Consider the following 20,857-nt stretch of genomic DNA (forward strand, 5'->3'; position numbering starts at 1 on the left):
CATCTTAAGATCTGCAGACCTCACTTGACTCAGTTAAGGTCAGTGTTCATGATTTGACATCTAGATGATCCCCAAGACTTCAGGAAAAATATTCTGCGGACGGCTGAGACAAAAGTTGAACTTTTTGGAAGGTGTGTCCTGTTACATGTGTTACATCTACATCTTACAACACATATCATAAAATTAAAGTCTTGCTGTAATAGATGGAATCATGAATCCTGCTCTCCACCAGAAAACCCTGAAGGAGAATGCTCAGCCATTAGTTCAGACCTCAAGCTCAACCACACTTTGGTTATGAAGCTGGACAATGGTCCAAAACACACCAGGAAGTCCGCCTCTGAATGGCTTAAAGAAATTCTTAGACCTTAAACAGACTGTTCATGCTTAAAAACCCTCGAATGTGGCTGAATGAAAACAAAAACTTGCAAAGAAAATGGGCCAAAATTCTTCCACAGCGATGAGAAAGACTCATTGCCAGGTATTGCAAATGCTTGCCTGCAGTTGTTGCTACCAAGGGAGGAACAGTTACTAGGTTAATAGGGAAATTACATATTTTTTTTACATAGGGACAGTTTTGTTTGAAGGTTACCCCCTGGTAGACCACTAGTTTAGACCAGTGGTTCACAACTTGTCTAGCCTCAGAACCCACCAGCTTTTTAATGGTAAATCATAACCAAATTTCTGAAAGATTTCAGCCGGGCAAATTAATTTATGATCAGTTTTGCAGTTTAGAGCTTAGATTGAACAAACCTAAGACTGAAAAAAGACAACACAGTTGAAGAGTATCATTAGAGATGACCAAGGAGGACATGTGTGCAAAATTTAATAAAATTCCCACATAGTGACAAAGGGCAAATCTAAATGCATAACAGGAAGAACAACCACAAAAAGTCCACATGGAAATAAGACCATGATGACGCTATCATGAAAGAAGAATTGAGAGTTTTTGTGGTGCATAGTAACATACACTCTAATATTCAGCTCCCTGTCCAGTATCTGCAATAGGGAACTAACTCCAGATTGAGGAAAACATAAACTGAGGGAGAGTTTTTATTAATGCATGTCAGGCATATGATTTCCTGTCATTCCGTCTTTCTGAGTCAGCGCTGCTTATCAGTCTCAATCCTGGCTGTCTGCACGGTTGTACAGCATTACATCCATTTTGGGGACATTAATGCAGATGGACAACAGATCAAATAAAATGTTCTTCAGTGACACTGAAAATAGACGACTATTGTTCATGCAGCTCTGTAATTAAGACACAAGTGAGGAGTTTTTAACTGGTAGTGAAACAGATGGAAATGAATGCTTAATGAGCAAAATGCCATCATGAAGACCTGAGTTATATCTGCTGGAACAGCCTTTTGAAAGGTTTTCCACAACACAGAGTCATTGTTTACTAAACCTTTAAAACTGACCAGCATGAGAGACGAAACAAGTTAGCCTAGACATAAGATGTACTGATTTGTCCACAGTGAGTACTAAGCGGTGCTGTTAGAACCTTTAAATCCAGACTTTGACGTCTTTACTAAGCCATTCAGAGGTGGACTTGCTGGTGTTTCAATCATCGTCCCGTTGCATAACCCAAGTGCTCTTGAGCTTGACGTAATTATCCAATGACTGGACATTCTCCTTCAGGATTTTCAGGTAGAGAGCTGAATTCATGGGTCCATTACTTTCTGCAAATCATCTAGGTTCAGCAAAGGAGCCCTAGACCACCACAATACCACCACCATGTTTGTCGAAGTGCTCTTGGAGTAATTTTGGTAGGCCGGCCACTCTTGGGAAGGTTCACCACTGTTCCAAGTTTTCTCTATTTGTGGGTAATGGCTCTCAGCACTGTTGGCTGGATCCCCAAAGCCTGAGAAATGGCCTTGTGTCCCTTTTCAGGCTGACAGATGTTAATGACTCTGTTTCTCATCTGTTCTTGATAGCCCAATTTCCTTTGAAGCCATGATAATCAGGCTACAAGGACGATAACTGTATCAATTGAGCTTGTGGGGTCGCTAAATGTGTATGTGGAGCTCCCACTTTGCCGTACTCTCTGGCTCCCACAACGCATGGAAAATCAAATATTACATTGTTTCAGAATCAGTATGAATGTCTAAAGGTATAATGATGGTAAAGCTTCATCACGGCGCTGTCAGAGTAATGCACTATAAATAGACTGGTTGTTAAGTAAACTCGGTTGCGATAAAGAAAAATAAAAGAAATACATATTGGACAAAGTAATCTGTAATGCAGGGTTGACATTGTCCCAAGTTTCATAGATGCAGAGGGCCTCGAACTACAGTTGCTTTATCCTCTAATAATGATACAACCAGACCCTTACAATCTCTGGTTATACCAACTCAGTGGACACTGGAAGACTGCTGCACTATGATGATTTTACTACCAATGAAAAGGTGACATTTCTCTGGACATAGCACCATTTGAATGTAAGCTGTTACTCAGAAATTAGACCTCAATAGATTTTTAATGTGAAGTCTTATGATGAAATGAGCTTTTATATTAAAGACACCACAGTTGTAATTTTTCAGTGAGCCTGGAAAAGAAAATGATCAGTTTTTAACGCTTGGTAAAGGTCCAATCCTGCATGCAGATGAGTGCGTCTGTGCCATCTGTGTTCTGTCAGAGAGGAGCCAAAACATCTCTGACTGATTGTTCCACTGCTCCATTGTGTGCACACATAGGGAGATATTTTGACTTTGCCAAGACAGGAATCCAACATTGTCTCCAACATGATCTACTTAATATCACACAAAGAGGAGAGGAGTGTTTGTGATTCTGAAACAAGAGAGAGTTGGAACAGAGAGGTGTGAGAAAGGGCAGAAAAGCTGAGATGGTGTTAATTTTACACAATAGCAGAGTTTGATGAGGAGGAAAAGGGAGACATGGTGAGGGGCCTTCTGGACAAAGACAAGTGAATGTAGATTTCTCTGAAAACCTGAGCTGACATCAGCCTAAAACTTCAGTGAACTGTCAATTTACTATACCCATATCTCTTTGGCCAACTTTCATCAATGTATGCAGCCAAGTTATGTTAACTACATGATCTGGTGACCTGGTGCAGCCGAAACAATCTGGTGCTCAATGCTCTAAAGACAGTGGAGATGGCTGTAGATTTAAAGAAGGATGCTGCCGCCCACACCCTTGGCCCCATGACCTTCTGACTCCTCCTGTGGACTCTTTCCACCTCCTGGGGACCCTTCTCACCCAGGATCACAAATGTGAGCTGAACAACAGCTCCCTCATCAAGAAAGCCCAGCAGAGCTACAGCTGAAGAAATTCAACCTTCCAAAGACAATGATGGTGCACTTCTACACTGCCATCATCAAGTCAAGGACATCTTAAATCATCAAGGATAAGTTAACATTTTTATACTTGAGGAAATTAAGTATACTGCATACTGATGGGCCAGTTATAACAGAAATATCATATGATCTTGCGGGCTGGATTTAACTGTTCCACGGGCTGGACTTGGCCCCCGGGCCTTGAGTTTGACACCCGTGCCATAGAGTGGGATTGGCTGCAACCTACCATCTCTCCATGACCTGTACTCCTCCAGGACTGGGAGGCATGCTGGTAAAATTGTAGCTGAACCCTATGAACCTGGAAATGGACTTTTGAGGCCCTCCCTTCTGGCAGGAGGCAGCGGTCCATCAGGACCAAAACCTCCCATCACAGTAACAGTCTACCCCCCTCTGCTGTCAGCCTCATGAACAGTACTCCGACCCTCCCCTCTCAGATTGTCACTTAAGTAAAAGTACAGTTACTCTGGTAAAAAAAAAAAAAAAAAAAATACATACATAGAAGTAAAAGCACTAGCTTATGAATCTGCTCTGCATTTCTATGTTATATATTCTTAATAGACAGTATTTCAAATACTTCCAAAAAAATTTAAAGACAGATAAATTTTAGATTTTTAAAATTATAATGGGATGTGTCTTTTTATGAAGGCTGCAAATATAATAATACAAACTAACCTCTGTAACATTGACGTAGCATTTCCAGTGAGACAGGACCAGTATTTCTCAGCGCCACCCACCTCCATGGCCACCTTCTCAGTACTACTTCTCATTTTAAACTGACGACTGTCCAAAAAAATAACACCTCATATGGCTTACATTGCATATATGGCATACATTTCTCATTATAAGGGAAAAATACACTGAAAAAGGCACTTCCAGGTTCCCGCTGAAAGTAGTCCTAGAACACACAAATGCACTGGAAGCATGGCCAAGAAGTGCCTTTTTCAGTGCATTTTAGAGAGTCAGAGTCTCTCAGAATTAAAAATGGACAGAGGCTCACCAAATTTTAGACAAAAATTGTGGAACAATTTCAGAAACATGTTCCTCAGTGCGAAATTGTGAAGAATGTGAGTATCCCATCATCAACAGTACATAATATCATCAAAACTTTCAGAGAATCTGGAGAAATCCCTGTACATAAGGAACAAGGCAAAGGCCAATACTACACAGCAAATTTACCTGAGTAAATTTTACTCAAGTTGAGTAAAATTTTACTACGAAAAATATAACATTTGGTCCCAGTCTGTCTGGAGTAAAATTCACTTTGCCTGCAGAGTAATGTTTTCAGAGTTGTTTTTACTCTAAGAAGTATTTTTATTTAACTCTAAATGATGATTATGTACTCCACAGTGAACAAAATAAAAACAACTACAGCAATTTTGCTCACTACAGAGTAATTCAGACCTTAGTTTAATCATCATAGAGCTGTTTTTTCTCAATACAGTGTTGTATTTAGTCCTTTCAGAGCTGTTTTCTATCCTTATAGAAATGTTTCCACTCATTACGGAACAATTTCTACTCCGTATAGAACTGGGTAATGGTTATGTAGAGCTGTATCCTACTATAAATAGACTGATCTTCCTCTTTATATATAGCTACATTTTACTCTTAATAGATAATTATGCCTTTCCACCTATAAAAGGCGTAACAACAAAAGAAGTGTTTTTGCCTACATATTAGACAGTGTTCTAATATTACAGAAACAATTGTGATGAACATATGACAAGGACCCAGGAGCAGAGCATGAGACAAGGTGTTAAAGTTAAAGAAGTTTATTTGACAACAATAGTGCAAATGATGGTGAGTGTACTGGCTGGTGGTTGGCAGAATCACTGGCAGAAAGATGGAGACACTGCAAAAAAGAAGACAAATGGAGTTAGACAAGGCAAAAAAAAAAAAACCTCAATGAAAACTAGAAGCTGTAGTACACAGGTGTCTGAAAGTTCATCCCCAGGTAGGATTAGCTGCAGCTGGGACCGTCCATGAGCGATGGCAGCTGAGTTGAAACTTAAGTGGGTGTGGTTAAAAGTTTTACTCCAGCAGAATTTACTCTGTATTTTTACTCCAACTCTTGTGGTGGCTGGTAATGATTATACTCAATAAAGAGTAAATTTTACTATTTTTGAGTAAAATACTTTTCACTCTGGAAAAATGACTCCCCAGAAGTAGATTCTGTTGATGTATGAGCCGTCAGGCCATACTGCACTTCAAACAGGCATGATGTTGTACTGGGAATCACTGCATGGGCTCAGGAACACTTCCAGAAATCATTGTGTGTGAACATGATCTAGAAATTCTGCCATCTTATCATGGCCAAAGCTCATAGAAAAAGGACTGAGGCTAAATGGAAGACTGTTCTGTGGTCAGATGAACCAAATCTGACATTCTTTTTGGAAACCACAGATGCCGTGCCCTGAGAACTAAAGAGCGACCGTCCAGCTTGTTATCAGAGCACAGCATAAAAAGCCTGCATCTCTTAAGTTATGAGGTTGCATTAGTGCCTATGGTGTGAACAGCTAACACATCTGTTAAGACACCCTCAATGCTGAAAAGAAGATTCAGAGGTTTCAGAGCAGCATATGCTCCCATCCAGACAATGTCTCTTTTGGTAAAGGCCTTGAATATTTCAGCACAACAACATGAACCACGTACTGCATCTATCACAACAGCATGGCTTCACAGTGGAAGAGTCAGATGCAGAACAGCCCTGCCTGCAGCTAGAATCCTACACTAGACAAGAATGGGACAACATTCCTTTTCCAAAACTCCTGCAGCTGGTCTCCTCATGGGCTAATGTCTTTCATGAAATGGTAAAATGTGTCAGTTTCAGGACCTAATATGTTGCTTATGTTCTACTGTGAATAATAAAATATGGGTTTATGAGATTTCCAAATCCCTGCATTTTGTTTTTGTTTACATTTTACACAGCGCCCCAACTTTTTTAGAAATCCGGGTGTAACTCAACAGTCTTTGAATTTTACTGAAGCCCCTGGATTAAATAACTAACTCTTCAAAAATCTAAATCACAGTGAAAAATTAAAGGTCCAAACTTTGAATTGAATCACCTGACAAATCAAGTATACAAATAATAAATAATAACAAATACAGTCAAGATTTTGAAAACAGAATTTACTTTTTAATGAAGTTTAAGTTGACTTTGCAACCTAGCAATAAAAAGAGTTGGTAGGAAGGGCTCTAAATCTGAGGTTGTTGGGTGCAGCCAATAGTGCACATAGACATGTGCCTCCACCCGTCTTTACAGTGCAAAGCTCCAGATAAGGCTAAATGATTAATATAAGATTACCACTGTCTACACTGGGACACAGCACTATAATGCTATCTCCTCCCTCTTTCTGAATGTGATGTGTTTTCTGTATATAGCATAGCCTCCAGCAATAGAATTCAAAGCTAACATAGGAAAAGCTTGTAGAAAAAGGAGCCTGTCAGTATACAAACTCGTGAAAGGCTCAGAGAAGGTTAAAACATAGAAGACGAGGGAGGCTGAATCCTGGCATCAGTTAAGGAGTAGGCGGGGTCTGCCTATTATCTGCAGGCGTTTGGCAATGCGAGGGTATCAGGGGTTAGTTCTAGATGCACTTGCGTGCACTGAGTTGACCTGCATTGTTTTGTTTCCCTAAATAAGAAAGTTCTGCTCGTAAAACCTAAACCCCTTATGGCATTTGTTTTGCTGAGCTACTTTCAAAGCAATCGTCCAATTTCCTCCCAATAACTTTGATGTCAGAAATCCTCTCTGTTTGAATCTGGAAAGTATGATGCAAACAGTGCAGGCTGGCTGCCTGAGCAGAAAATGATCAAGTGATACTGACAAGAATTGCTTTTGTAACGCTGCACACTGACATCCAGGATAAGAGGATGCAGGAAAAGAGGAGAGGGGCCGAATCAGGCAGTTATCTCATGCTGCGGGGCTTAGGAGGGAGCCCCACAAAACAGTTGTTCCTGTCTCCCTCTGTGGAGCCCCCTTCTCCCCTCCTCTTTCTTTGGGATGTGCTTGATATGCTGCTCATGTCTGTGGGATACTGTGTGTTTTTCCATCATGCAGAATAGCTTGGTACGCCTGGACCTACCCTCTCTGCCTCTCTCTCTAGTTTTTCTGCGCTGTGGCCTGGAGCCACTGAGCCACTGCCCCTGCCTTCCTTCCTGTCTCAGCTCAGGGCCAGGGCTGCAGTGCAGGATGGGAGATAACCTGCTAATCGCCGGGCCCAGCGCCTGCGGGCCGATAAGGATGACGCTCTCTGCATTCAAACAAGTGTCAGCCAGTAAAAGTTTAAATGTCCCTGTGACACATGTGTCTATCAGCTGTTTCTGTGGTAAACACATTTCCAGCTAAAAACATCAACGCCACCCACAGCGTACCCAGAAATGACATGTTTTTACTGTAATCAAGCAGGAAAAATCCTGAAAGCTGTCATTAAAATGAGAAATATGCAAAAATATGGATCTGTGTTGCAAGCTGAGCACACTTTCTTCAGTGACAGTTATAACTGAGTCCTAAAAAATGCTGTGAGACGAGGACATTTGCAAAATCTAAATGTGAAATTATACGTTACGGTATTTCCTTCTGATTGTTCTTCCTCTAATTTATGTAAATATCTTTTTTAGTTGCTTTATCTGCTGAATATTATGTGAATGATTCAAATAGACAAAACTAGATGTTAGCAATTAAAGCAATCAGGAGTTTCTTAGACACAATCACCACCAGGCCTGCCCACAGACTTGGCTGGACCCCTGGCAAACCTGGAGACTGGACCCTCCCGAGTAGTGATTCAGTGATGATATCAGAGCATGTGTGCTGGATCAGTAGCATTGGTTCTAGCATCCTGGCTAACAGTAACTTCTTTTAAGAGATGAGGAAGGGTGTCAAGCTGTTACTGGGTTCTGATGTTCAAAGAACTTATTCATGCCGCTTTTTAACCCCTTTAATCACTTTTTTCCCTTTTTTTCCACATTTTTTCATATTAAGCTAAATTTTGCCACATTTATAACATTAAACCTGTTTTAATACTATAACTGTTCACTCTTGCCTCTTTGTGCCACTTTTTAACCACAGTCTAATATTTTTACCACCCCTATTTTCCACTTTAAGCTAAATTTTTGCTATTTTAAACCCATATTTGTCACTTTTTTTACCCCATTTTTTTTCCACTCTTTACACTGCTCCACCATTGTTGCAGTCCATTTTTACCACTTTTTTCTTTCTTAACCCATAGATGCTGCTTTATCCTTTTTCATGCATTTTTTAAACTATTTTTGCCAATTTATTTTTTTCCACTTTCACATGCTTGCGCCATTTTTAACAGCTTTTCACCATTTTATTACCCATTTTTGCCACTTCTAACCATGTTTACCATATCTAATCCAATTCTTCAAATCCCACTTTTGTTACTTTTTTCCACTTTTAGCACTTTTTGCAGCTTCTTACCCATTTTGCAACTTTTTATTTTACCGCCTTTCACCATTCTGCCACTTTTCCCTTTGCTGTTTTATGCCTTTTCTATTTTTTAAAAGCTATTTTTCCTCTTCTAGCCAATTCTTGTCAATCTAAAACCCATTTTTGCCACTTCAAACTGCTTTTCACTGTCTTTGCTGCCCATTTTTGCCACTATAAGCTAATTCCCGCCACTTTAACCTATTCCCCCACTTTTACCCATTTTGCCACCCTACACCACCTTTTACCACCTATTTCTGCCCATTTTCACCATTGAAACCCCCTTTGTTGCCACTTTTTCCTTTCTTAATCCATGTCTGCTGCTTATATCTTTTTTTCCCTTTTTAACCTGTTTTCCACTTTAATCACTTTTCACCATATTTCTGCCAGTTTTTGCAACTGTAAGCCAATTTTAGGAGCCTATGACCCATTTTTGTCACTTTTTAACTGCTTTTCACCATTTGTACTGCCCACTGTTTGGCACTTTTAACCATTTATTACTTTATTCTGCAATTATTTCATTTTTTTTTTACCTTTTCTAATTCTTTCTACTTTCTTCCCTGGCATCCTGGTATTTGTGTTGTGAAGTCTGATAATACTTTCTAAATGGTTTAGTCAATATGCCCATCAGCACTGCTAACAATAGAAAGGTAATTCTGTTGTAAGAAAAAGGGGTTACATTTTGAACATGCTAAATTGTGCTACAGCATAAATAAATACAAGTCATTATCTGTTGTTTTTATAAGGGTGGTGATTGCTCAGGTAGAATGTCAAATATGGTTATCACAGATTGACTTTACAGTTGGCTGGGTCCCACAAAGCTCTCTCTTTTATACCCCATCATGAGCAGCAGTGGTCATCACTAAACAGATCAGGCGTCTTTCATTGTCTCGATCAGTCACGTTTACATGCAGTTATACATTTTCCTTCCTCTACCAAGAAACCAGTGTCCCACTTCCTTGAGTACATGATGTACCAGTATGTTGAAGATCCAGAGGTAGAGAATGAGCAGGCCTGCTGGATGTTTGCTCAACCTAAGGAGGAAACAATGCTTACAAAAACATCCTTTTCCTTAAGTAAGATGTTCCAGTCAAAATTTAAGTTTATTTTACCTGAAAATTCCTCTTCTGGTTTATTATTTCCCAATAAACAGGCTGTGGTGATTCCTAGAGTCAGACCTAGACAGTGATTGAAACAGTCACATCTGATGAGCTGTGTTCTGTTGTGAGTGAGGACCAAAACATTAGCTGTTTTAATTATTTTCTAAAATTTTAATTAATTAATTTTAAAAGGTTTTGGCCACACCTGTTAATCATTGCATGGGGCTGTTTTTCAGGGTTTGGGCTAGACCCTTATCACCATTGAAGGACAGTCTTAAGGCTTCAGCAGAGTAAGATATATTTGACAATGCTATATGCTTCCAACTTTGTGGCAACAGTTTGGTTTGGTATTCCAACATGACTGTGCCCCAGTGCAAAAAGCAAGGACCACAAAGACATGGTTCAGACATGGTGGCCTTCTTGTCCACTATCAGTGCCTGACCTCATAAATGCTCTACAGAATGAATCGACACAGATTCCTACAGAAACACTTCAACATCTTGCAGAAAGCCTTCCAAGAAGAGTGGAGGCTGTTGTAGCTGCAAAAAGGGATAAACTCCATATTAAAGAACACGTATTTGAATACAGTGTCATTACAGTTGCCGTAATGGTCAGGGGTTTGTCCTTATAGTGAATCTCCTTTATCTAGCAATTTTTTTTAATGCATAATTTGATATGAACACTGTAGATCCAGTTTTCTGGCATAGCTTCAGTTCAGTTTAATATTAAATGATTGTATAATTCTTCTGCAATCGCTCCATTCATGGAAGAGAAATTGCCTCGATTAATTTCTTTGTGACCCATGTAATCAATTCATACACGTGACAGCAATGGTTCACTCAATGAACCATCTAACTTTATACTTTACACAGACCAGTGAGCAAAGAGGGTGCTGAGGATCTTCATTCATGAGATATCAAACTTAAAGGAGTAATACACAAAGAGCAGAAGTACCAAAACATAGGCTATGCAGTCATCTCTACCAGACCTGCACACAGAATTGCCATGGCCCCTGAAGTAAATGAGTCCTCCTCAGTTGTGATTATTGATCAGATCAGTGCTTGTGTGATGGATCAGAGCATTGGTGCCAGCATCCTGGCTGACAGTTGAAAAGTCTGTCAAGACATTTTTGGGTGCTGATGTAAAAATCACTCATACATGCCACTTTTTAAAGACTTTTCATTGCTGTTTCTACTATTTATCTTTTTTTTTTGGCTTCTTTAAACCCATCTTGTAGCTTTTAACCCTTTTTTGACACTTTTAATTCATTTTGCCACTTTTTAACTACTACTCATTAATTTAATCATTTCTTGTCATTTTTCCTTTCTTAACACTGTTTTGCAGCTTTAATTACATTTTTACCCATATTAAACCAATTGTTGTCCTCTGTGTCCACTTTTTGCCACCAATGTACTTTTAACCAATCTTTTACCCCATTTTGCCACTTTTAACTGCCTTTCACAATTTTTGCTACTTTTTAATTTTAATTTTATCTATTTATTTATTTATTTTGCAGTTTTTAACCAATTTTTGCCACCTTTTACCCATTTCCAGCACTTTTTTTGCCTGTCTTAACCCATTTTGCAGCTTTTAGTCCATTTTAGTCTCTTTCAAACCATTATTTGCCACTTTTAATACTTTTTGCCACTTTTTTACCATTTCTCACAAATTTCGTGCCAATTTCTTGGCATTTTTTTTTTCCTTTCTCAATATTTTTTGCAGCTTTAATTCCATTGTTGCCCATATTAAAACCACACTGCCACTTTTTTTTGCCTCTTTCAACACATTTTTGCATCTTTTTACTGATTTTTTGCCACCAGTTTTTGCTACTTTTTGTAATTATTTCATTATTTCTCTGTTAGGTATTTCAGTTCCTTCTACTTTGGACAGGTCCCAGAAAGTTCTTGCCTTTATCCCCCAGCCTCGACCTCTTCCATTCAACTTTAACAACTCTAACTATATCTTAACCCAAATACTTAGCTTTATGTCCCTTGTCTTTTTCAAACAGGCGACTGACTTTGGTCTTGATGTGTTCATTTTAACCTTTGTGTGGTACCCACTGACTCTAAGGATCAGCTGCAACCTAAATGGATAAATTATACATCGAAAAGACGTTTCCCTTGCATATCATCCAGTATATTTCACACACAGCAGGATGCAAAAAGGAACTAGCCACAGAGCATTAGTCAAACTCAGTTGTTTTAGTGCATAACCCTCATATGAGAGGATAAGTCCTTTCTACAACAGCCTGGGCTGTTTGAGCATGTCATCCCCTCTCCTCTCCCCATATTTCCCGTCTTTAGCTACCTCCATATGGGAAAGGTAAAAAGTATCATCTTTAACTGAAAAAAATGCAAACCCTCCAACACTGCCAAAAATGTTGGAGCAGATTCAAAGCAGTGGGACATTATCCATCCAGTTGATTAACATATGGAGAAAAGTTTGTCCTCATTATTTCAATATATCGCTCTAGGTACAGTGCTGTGGGACAGTATTGGCTCTCCATGATTTCTTACTTTTTTGCATATTTGAAACACTTTTAAACTACATATTTCAGACAATAAAGTTCACTTTCCCTGTGAACACCCAGGCCTGATTACTGCCAGACCTGCTGAGTCCAGAATCTCTGGAATAGAGTCTGACAAGGTGAAGTAGGCTAAAAGATCTCTAAAAGCAACACATCACCTAAAGAATTCAGGAACAGATGAGAAACAAAGTCAGTGACATCTATCAGTCTGGAGAGTGTTACACTTTCTAAGATTTTGGGACTTCAGTCTTGGAACAGTGGTGAACCTACCCAGGAGTGGCCAGCCTATCAGAATGACCTCAAGACCGCTCTGTCCACTGATCCAGGAGATCACTAAAGAACTAAGAACAACATCTAATCACCTTTGCACCTCACTTTGCTCAGTTAAGGTCAGAGTTCATTACTCAACAATCAGAAAGAGAATGGGCAAAAATGCCAGCAATGGGAGAGTTCCAAGCCAAAACCACCGCTGACCAAAAAGAACACAAAGGCTCGTCTCACATTTGCCAGAAAACATCTTGATGATCCCTGAAGGAGGATGTACGGCCATCAGTTCATAACACAAAGCACAAGTGCACCAAAGCTATGCAGCAGGACAGAGATCCAAAACATACCAGCACGCTTGAAAAAAAAGGTTTTGGAGTGGTCTAGTCAAAGTCTGGGCTTAAATCTGATTAAGACCCTATGACATGACCTTAAACAGGCCGTTCATGCTCAAAAACCCTCCAATGTGGCTGAATTAATATAATTCTGCAAAGAAGAGTGGGCCAAAATTCCTCTGCAGTGATGTGAAAGACTCATTGCCGGTTATAGCACAACCAGTTACTAGGTTTAGGGAGCACTGACTTCCACATAGTTCCAGGTAGGTTGGGATGGATTTTTCCCCTCAATAAATCACATCATTTAAAATCTGCACATCATATGTATTTAGATTATACTTGTCTAATATTAACATTTTTTGATGATAGTAATTTTAGAGTCTGTGCTTTGAATCAGTACATTGACTTTCATCAACAAGGGCAGCTTTCATAATTTGGAGGTCCTGAGCAAAGACTAATACATGGCTCTTCTCCATTTAGCTAAAAGCAATCATAGACAGTGAATAAAATATTTAAGAGCATTTCTTTTCTGGTAACAAAGCCAGAGAAAGACAAGGCATACCTAAAGCAGAAATATAAATAATAAAATAGCCAGAGAGCCAGCTCACCATGTCATAGGTTTAATGTGTCTCTAGGCCAGGTATAACTTTTAGACTGAACAAATAAATTATTTTTATGATGCCATATGCACTCTTCTGCCAGAGAAGTAACTGAAATACTGTAAGAAACCTTGTAGTGGTACAGTGCCTCACCTGAACCCAAACTATTATTTCTAACACATGTAAACTTTGAGTGTTTACACATGTTGTTTTTGAGTATTCAGCACACTTATACTATTTGCTACTGCATCAATAATGCACACAGACCTGTATAAAATAGTTAAATGTCTAATTAAAGCTTGTAAATTTTTTAATTTAAAATCTATACTGTTTTGTTAACACTTTTTTGAAGGTGTGTGCATAAGACTGACATGACACCTGACATTCACATGAATTAAAGTTTTATTAATGTTGTCATTAAGAGTCATTCAGTCTGTTATGTCCCCTTTAATGCAAAGTTGACTTTGATCCTTTTTTGCTTCTTTGTACAGTAAGGTGAGGCTATAGCCAGCTGTCTCAGCCTAGCATGAAGACTGGAAACAATAGAGGAGAGTGGGGTAAGATCCAGTTTTTTCTTAAGTGACTCTCTAGGAAAGGAAAAAAGCTCTGCAAGGTACACTGAAAATGTATGTTTTTAAAATTAGACAAAGATAACCTGATTAAATACAAATGCAGTTTTCAAATGATGATTTCATTGAGCCATCCAAACCTCCCTGGTGCTTTGTGGAAAAGTAAATGCCCTCTAAACATTAGAACTGGTTGAACAACCCTTGGAGGCAACAACTGCAAGCAAGCATTTGCTATAACTGTTAATGAGTCCCTCACATCGCTGTGGAGGAATTTTAGCCCTCTCTTCTTTGCAGAATTGTTGTCATTCAGCCACACTGGAGAGTTTTTGAGCATGAACTGCCTGTCTGACGCCCAGACTTTCATTAGGCCGCTCCAAAACCTTTTAAGTCATTTTAAAGTCATTCAGAGGTGGACTTGCTGGTGTGTTAAGGATCATTGTCCTGCTGTGATTCCCAAGTGTTGCTGAGCTTGAGGTCATGAACTGATGGCCAGACATTCTACTTCAGGATTTTCTGGTAGAGAGCAGAATCCATGGTTCCATCAATTACAACAAGTTTTCCAGGTCTTAAAACAGCAAAGCAGCACCATACCATCACACTACCACCGTTGTGTTTCACAGTTGGTTTGATGTTCTTTATATGAAATGTTAGTTTTACAGCTTTCCAAAAAGTTTACCTTTTGTCTCATCAGTCCACGGAATATTTCCCAAAAGTCTTGTGGATCATTAAGATGAGCCTTTGTGTTCTTTTTGGTCAGCAGTGGTTTTGGCCTTGGAACTCTCCCATTGCTAGCATTTTTGCCCAGTGTCTTTCTTATTGTTAAATCATGAACTCTGACCTTAACTGAGTCAAGTAAGGCCTGCAAGTCTTAAGATGTTGTTCTGTGACCTCCTGGATGAGTCTTCCATGCACTCTTGGAATCATTTTGGTTGGCCAACCACTCCTGGGAAGGCTCACCACTGTTCCAAGTTTTCTCCGTTTGTGGATAATGGCTCTCACATTGATTTGCTGGAGTCTCAAAGTCTCAGAATGACCCTGTAACCCTCTCTAGACTGGTAGATGCCAATGACTTTGTTTCTCATCTGTTCTGTATTTCTTTAGATGACTCCATGATGTGTAGCTTTTTGAGATCTTAGCTTACTTCACTTTGTCAGACAGGTTCTATTTAAGTGATTTCTGGATTCAGCGGGTATGGCAGTAATTGGGTCTGGGTTTCAACAGTGGAATTTAAACTCAGCTTTCCTCAAAATGTGGACAATCACAGTTCATTCATGATTTAAGGGCAGGCAATTATTTTTTCACAGAGGGTCAGGTAGGGTTGGATGATTTTTTCCCATTTAAAAACTACATTTTGTATTTACACAAGTTATCTGTGTCTAATATAGAAATTCATTAAATGGCTTGAACATTTATAAGAAAAAAATAAGTAATCAGGAAGGTGGAAAATACTTCTTCACTGCACTGTAGATAATGCACTTATCAAGTGCCAGTCCTGGAATAGAAACATCATCACCTCCTAAAACTTAAAATTTATTAGTATTTCCATCTTTATTTTCACATCATGTCAATTTGACTTTGAGCAGGGGTTAGCAGGAAATATTCCTTGTAAATCAGGGTGAAAAATGCAGCGTGTTTACAGATCAGCCAAAAATCTCCATAACTTCTCAGGAGGAGTTTTGTGTGAGCTTTTGGTACCCCATGGATGTAGAACTTGCTGATTTCTAGAGTACTGGCACTCCCCCAACAGCAGATAGCTGTTCAGCCACATTCAGCAGGAAGGTCTGTCTTAACACTGAGCCTTATCACTTTAACAGAGACAACACTGAAGTCTGGTGCCAGTGGACCACCCCACGTCCGCTCTCCTCTCCTACTTTTGTTTTTGGAGCCGGAGCCGTCTCGGCTCTGCCAGTCTTGAGGTGTGGGCTGTGCCACTCTGACCTCTCCTCGTCTCCTGTGATCTCCTGACCTCTTGGGCCGTCTCTGCCTGTGACAGTAGCTTTGCTCTGGCCACCGTCTGCACCCCCGCCCCCCTCCTCCCATACTGCTCTCCCAGACTCAAGCAGCAGAATCTGTCTGCTGAGCAGCTGAGGATTTGAATAGATCTGGGCTGATGTCTCTACTTCTTGAAAGTCTGATCTGGGGGCTAGAGAGGCGAGCGTAGCAGCAGCAGGAGGCAGAGGGACTAAATATAGTGTTCTGAGGCAGAGATGGCGTCTTTTATCTGCTCATTTAATTATTTATCCGACAGCTCTATCCAAGCTGGACTCCTCGGTCGTGGGTCATCCGTCTCAGTTGATCTGACCGGGAGTTGAAACCAGCTCATACTGTGCTGTCCTCCTCCATTTCTATCACGTTGATCTCCTTTGTTTGAATCACTTTCCTTCATCTGCATTCTTTGAGAACAAACTTACATAAAGCTGTGCCTAATTGGAGAAATTTGAGCTGCATTGTGGCTGACTCTGACTCTCTGAGAGCGCTGCAGCTCATATTTTTAGACTGGATTGGTCTTTGTAATTACCCCATTGCTATGGCTGTGTCTGTGAATCAGCTCTCTCCAGCCCAGCGGCAGAGCGAGCTTCTGAATCAGGAATGCTAAATACATAGGACCAGAATGTGCACATGCCATTATGGAGCAAACCTCAGATTTGGCTGCTTTTACTTTGTTGTGCACATTTGTACTCACTGATCCAGACAGAATGATTTGCATGTCAGTGAGAGAAGAGCCACTGATCTTCAGACAGCCAACAAAAACAAGCTCAAAGAGAAATAATCATTCATATCGCTGGTGCATTAACTAATTATGACGTGGACTGACTTTTGTGAGCCAGACTTTTTGGCTAAGACGAGCCGTAAGAATGATCTCTTTTGGCTCTAAATGGCTCTTTATTTAAGAGGTGGTCTGGCTGCAGACCACAGATCTCAGACACCCCCTCTTGCAGACCACTACTGTCTGACATTGCTTGTGTCAGCAGAAGAGATGTAATTTTAGAAGTTTTTCTTTTAATATAACTTCATTCATAAACAAAGTCTGGCAGTTACTTTCATGAAATAACCTCACTGAGAACACCACAGACTAAGCAAAACGCCATAAATAAAACAGAAAAAAGTTCAGAGAACTAATCTGGGGTTAAAAGTATTCTCACATGGATGAACAGTAGCACAGAAAAAACTATTTGAAAGCATTTAATCAGCGTTTGTGACAATAAACTAAAACTAAAATGTAAAAATCATTTAACTGAAACTAAATAAAACTAAGCTTTAAAAAGAAAAGTAACTTTAACTAAATTCTGTGCTTAGAAAACTAACTACAATAAAATAAAAGACAAAATCTCCTTAGTTTTAGTCTTTGACAGCAGGATAATGACCGACATGTATGCCCAAACCTGGAGAGAGTAAAATCCCCTGATTTGATTGGAGAAGACGTCACATAATGGTCATGTCTGGTCTTAAGTTGTATACAAACATCAAAATTGAATAAATGAAATGAAAAGTGATGAGCCCTGTTGGGTCTCGTCCCTGACAGGTATCCAATATTGCCGAAAAGACTAAAACTAACACCAAAACTACTAAAAACTAAACTAAAATGAAGCATTTTTTGCAAAATGAAAACTAAACTGGTAACCTAGCAGAAAAACTAATTAAAACTAAACTGAAATATAAAACACAAGGTAAAAACTAAAAAATAAAAACGAATGAAAAAAACGAAATTAAAACCTTGGTGACAAATCATTTAAGACAGCACGGTGCAGACTGGATACAAAAATACGGGGTTCAATGTGCAATTCTGCAGGGGCCCCAGAAGGGATAGCAGAGGGCACTTTATATACAAAGTACTAATCCTAATGGAAACTCATGAGAACACATGATAAGCTGTAATAAGATGGCTTATGACCTGGTAGATAAGAGCAAATGATGCAGGTGATGCCAGGTGGAATCATTAATGCTACTATTGCAGCCATACATGCCTTATGTTCAGACACACATTTCTCTGACTTTAAGAGCTCCTTGTGGACAAAGCAGCCCAATTAATCTTTTACATATTTATGCAATGTTTGCTAATAAAACTGATGTAAATTAAAGATCTCATCCTGATGACATTTCACAGTCCAATGCATCCCAACATGAATCTGTGGAATATGTTTTACAAAGGGTTCTTCATCACCTATCTCACATCTACAGTGCTGTGAAAAGCATTTCCTAATTTCTTATTTTGCTGCTTATTTTTCACACATTTGAAAACATCAAAGACATTTTTATTTTTGACAAAGATAACCTGACCAAATACAAAATGCAGTTTTGAAGTGATGATTTTACTTGTGGGCTGCATGGTGGTTCAATCAATCAATCAAACTTTATTTATAAAGCGCTTTTCATACATAACATGTAACTCAAAGTGCTTTACATAGACAAATAAAAACATTCCCTCAAACCCACCCATCCACCACCGCCTTTTGCTTAACACAGACGATTTAAGTCATTCCCTTCAGGGGTTCAGAGGTTAGCCCTGTTTCCTCACAGCAAAAAGGTCCCTGGTTCATTTCCTGGTCAGGACCTTTCTGTGCAGAGTTTGCATGTTCTCCTTGTGCATGTATGGGTTCCCTCACGGTACTCTGGCTTCCTCTCACCACCAAAACATGCTCATTAGGTTCATTAGTGACTCTAAATTGGCTGTAAGTGTGAATGTGAGTGTGCCTGGTTGTCTGTCTCTGTGTGGACAGTCATCTGCATTTTGAAATGATTTCGTCATTCATAGCATTGCCGACTTAAGGCACATGTGCAGGTCCAGCCAAAACAACAATGGCGGAATTAAAGGTATGTGTTCGTGCTGCAGAAGCTATTGAGATTTATATGGCTTTTACGGCAAAATCTGATGCTCTTTTACCACCACAGAGAACAACAAATGGTCATCTTCTTGTTCATGTGTCTGTGTACTGCGTGTGGCTACCGATCCGTCCCGGAAACCTGATTTGTACTGCGGATGTGCAAACATGCATCTACATTCGCTTGGCAGCCTATCGACGCTAGGTTAGGTTTAGCATTTTAATTTTCACTGGTTAGATTTAGGGGTAGCTCACTGAGGTAGGTTTAGACTTTAATTAATTAGCTTCCGGGGTTAGGTGTAGTTTATATTCCACTGGTTAGGGTCAGGGTTAGAATTAATCCATAGTAGCATGAATCTGAATATGGCGGTGCAACAAGCTTTAAGCAATAAAGGAGGCAGCTGGGGTGGGGGAGGTGAGGCTGGCTGCCAGCTTATTGCAGCTGGGGTATGACTTTTGTGAAGTAACACAAGGCTTCGTCAGTTTTAGATAGAATGAGCTAACTATTTTTGCTCATATTGCAAATGTGATGTCATTTGTTTTGTTTAAGGGCATTTTCATTTTTATGTCACTCATTCTGATTAAGAAAAACATCCTTAAAAAACAAAAAGGAGGATTTTGTAAACCATTATAAAAAATTGATACTTAAATGTTTGCATAATGTGCATAAAATCTCTAACCTGACACCCCAGATAGATGTGTGTGTTTCACACATCCATCTGGGAAAGCTTCAATAGGAAACGTTTGAGAAAAGGCAGAGGCTTTGAAAAAAACTCGGAGTGTGAATGTTCTGTCTGACACATCTCTACGGGCCAATCAGAGCAACAAAACACGTGACGTAGCCACTGTCAAGCTGCACGTGCGCAGCTACTGAGGAATAATGCGAAACATGGCGACTACAGACATGTAAGTGCTCGATTTTTGTCGTTTTTGAAAAGCAAACAACTCACTGCTGTTCTTTGTTCTTCTTTTAACAAAGAAATGCCGTCAAGTTCTGATAAAACTGGTGCTTTAGCAGCATCCACACTAATCTCTCCCTCCATTACTGCACCAGCTCTTGCTGCTGCTTGTTTACGTCACGACTCTGTTGCGCCTGAAAGTACTGCCCCTCATGCTGATTGGTCCTGTCACTTTCTAACCGGGCCCAAACAGTTCAGATGGGAGCTTTGCAAGATGGATTCACTAGTGGAAACATTTGCTTTGCAAGGTTATAAAATCTCTGCTGCAGATAAAAAAAATAATAATTATAATAATAATTATTAAACTGGTATTTTGACACATTTCAAGTTAAAGAAATATCATGACTTCTGTGATTTGAAAATTGAAGCAGGCCATAGTGAAATTTAATCTAATTTGCAATTAATTGCCAAGCCATAATCTCAATCAGATTTAAGTCCAGGCTTTGCCTAGGCTGCTCCAAAATCTTCATTTTTTAAGCCATTCAGAGGTAGACTCAAGTGTGCTTGAGCTTGAGGTCAGGAACTGAGGGCTGGAGATTTTCCTTTAGGATTAGAGAGCAGAATAGTAGTAGGTCTATGCCAGATGAAACTACAGAATATTTCCCTCTTGGGGACCATCAAGATGCATTCTGGCAAATATGGGATGAGTCTGTTCTCTTTATGGTCAGCAGTGGCTTTGGTCTTGGAACTCTCCCATAGATGCAATTTTTGCCCAGTCTCTTTCTTACCTTAGAAACATGAGTGAGGCTGCAAGTCATTAGATGTTGTTCTGGGTCCTTTTGTGACCTCCTGGATGAGTCGTTGATGCTCTCTTGGAGTAAGTTTTGGTAGGCCCGTCACTCCTGGGAGGGTTCACCACTGTTCCAAAGCTCCCTGACTTTGTTTCTCATCTGTTCTTGAATTTCTTCAGATGGTGACATGGTGTGT

Source organism: Cheilinus undulatus, linkage group 12, assembly GCF_018320785.1.
Source record: "Cheilinus undulatus linkage group 12, ASM1832078v1, whole genome shotgun sequence".
NCBI classification, from domain to species: domain Eukaryota; kingdom Metazoa; phylum Chordata; class Actinopteri; order Labriformes; family Labridae; genus Cheilinus; species Cheilinus undulatus.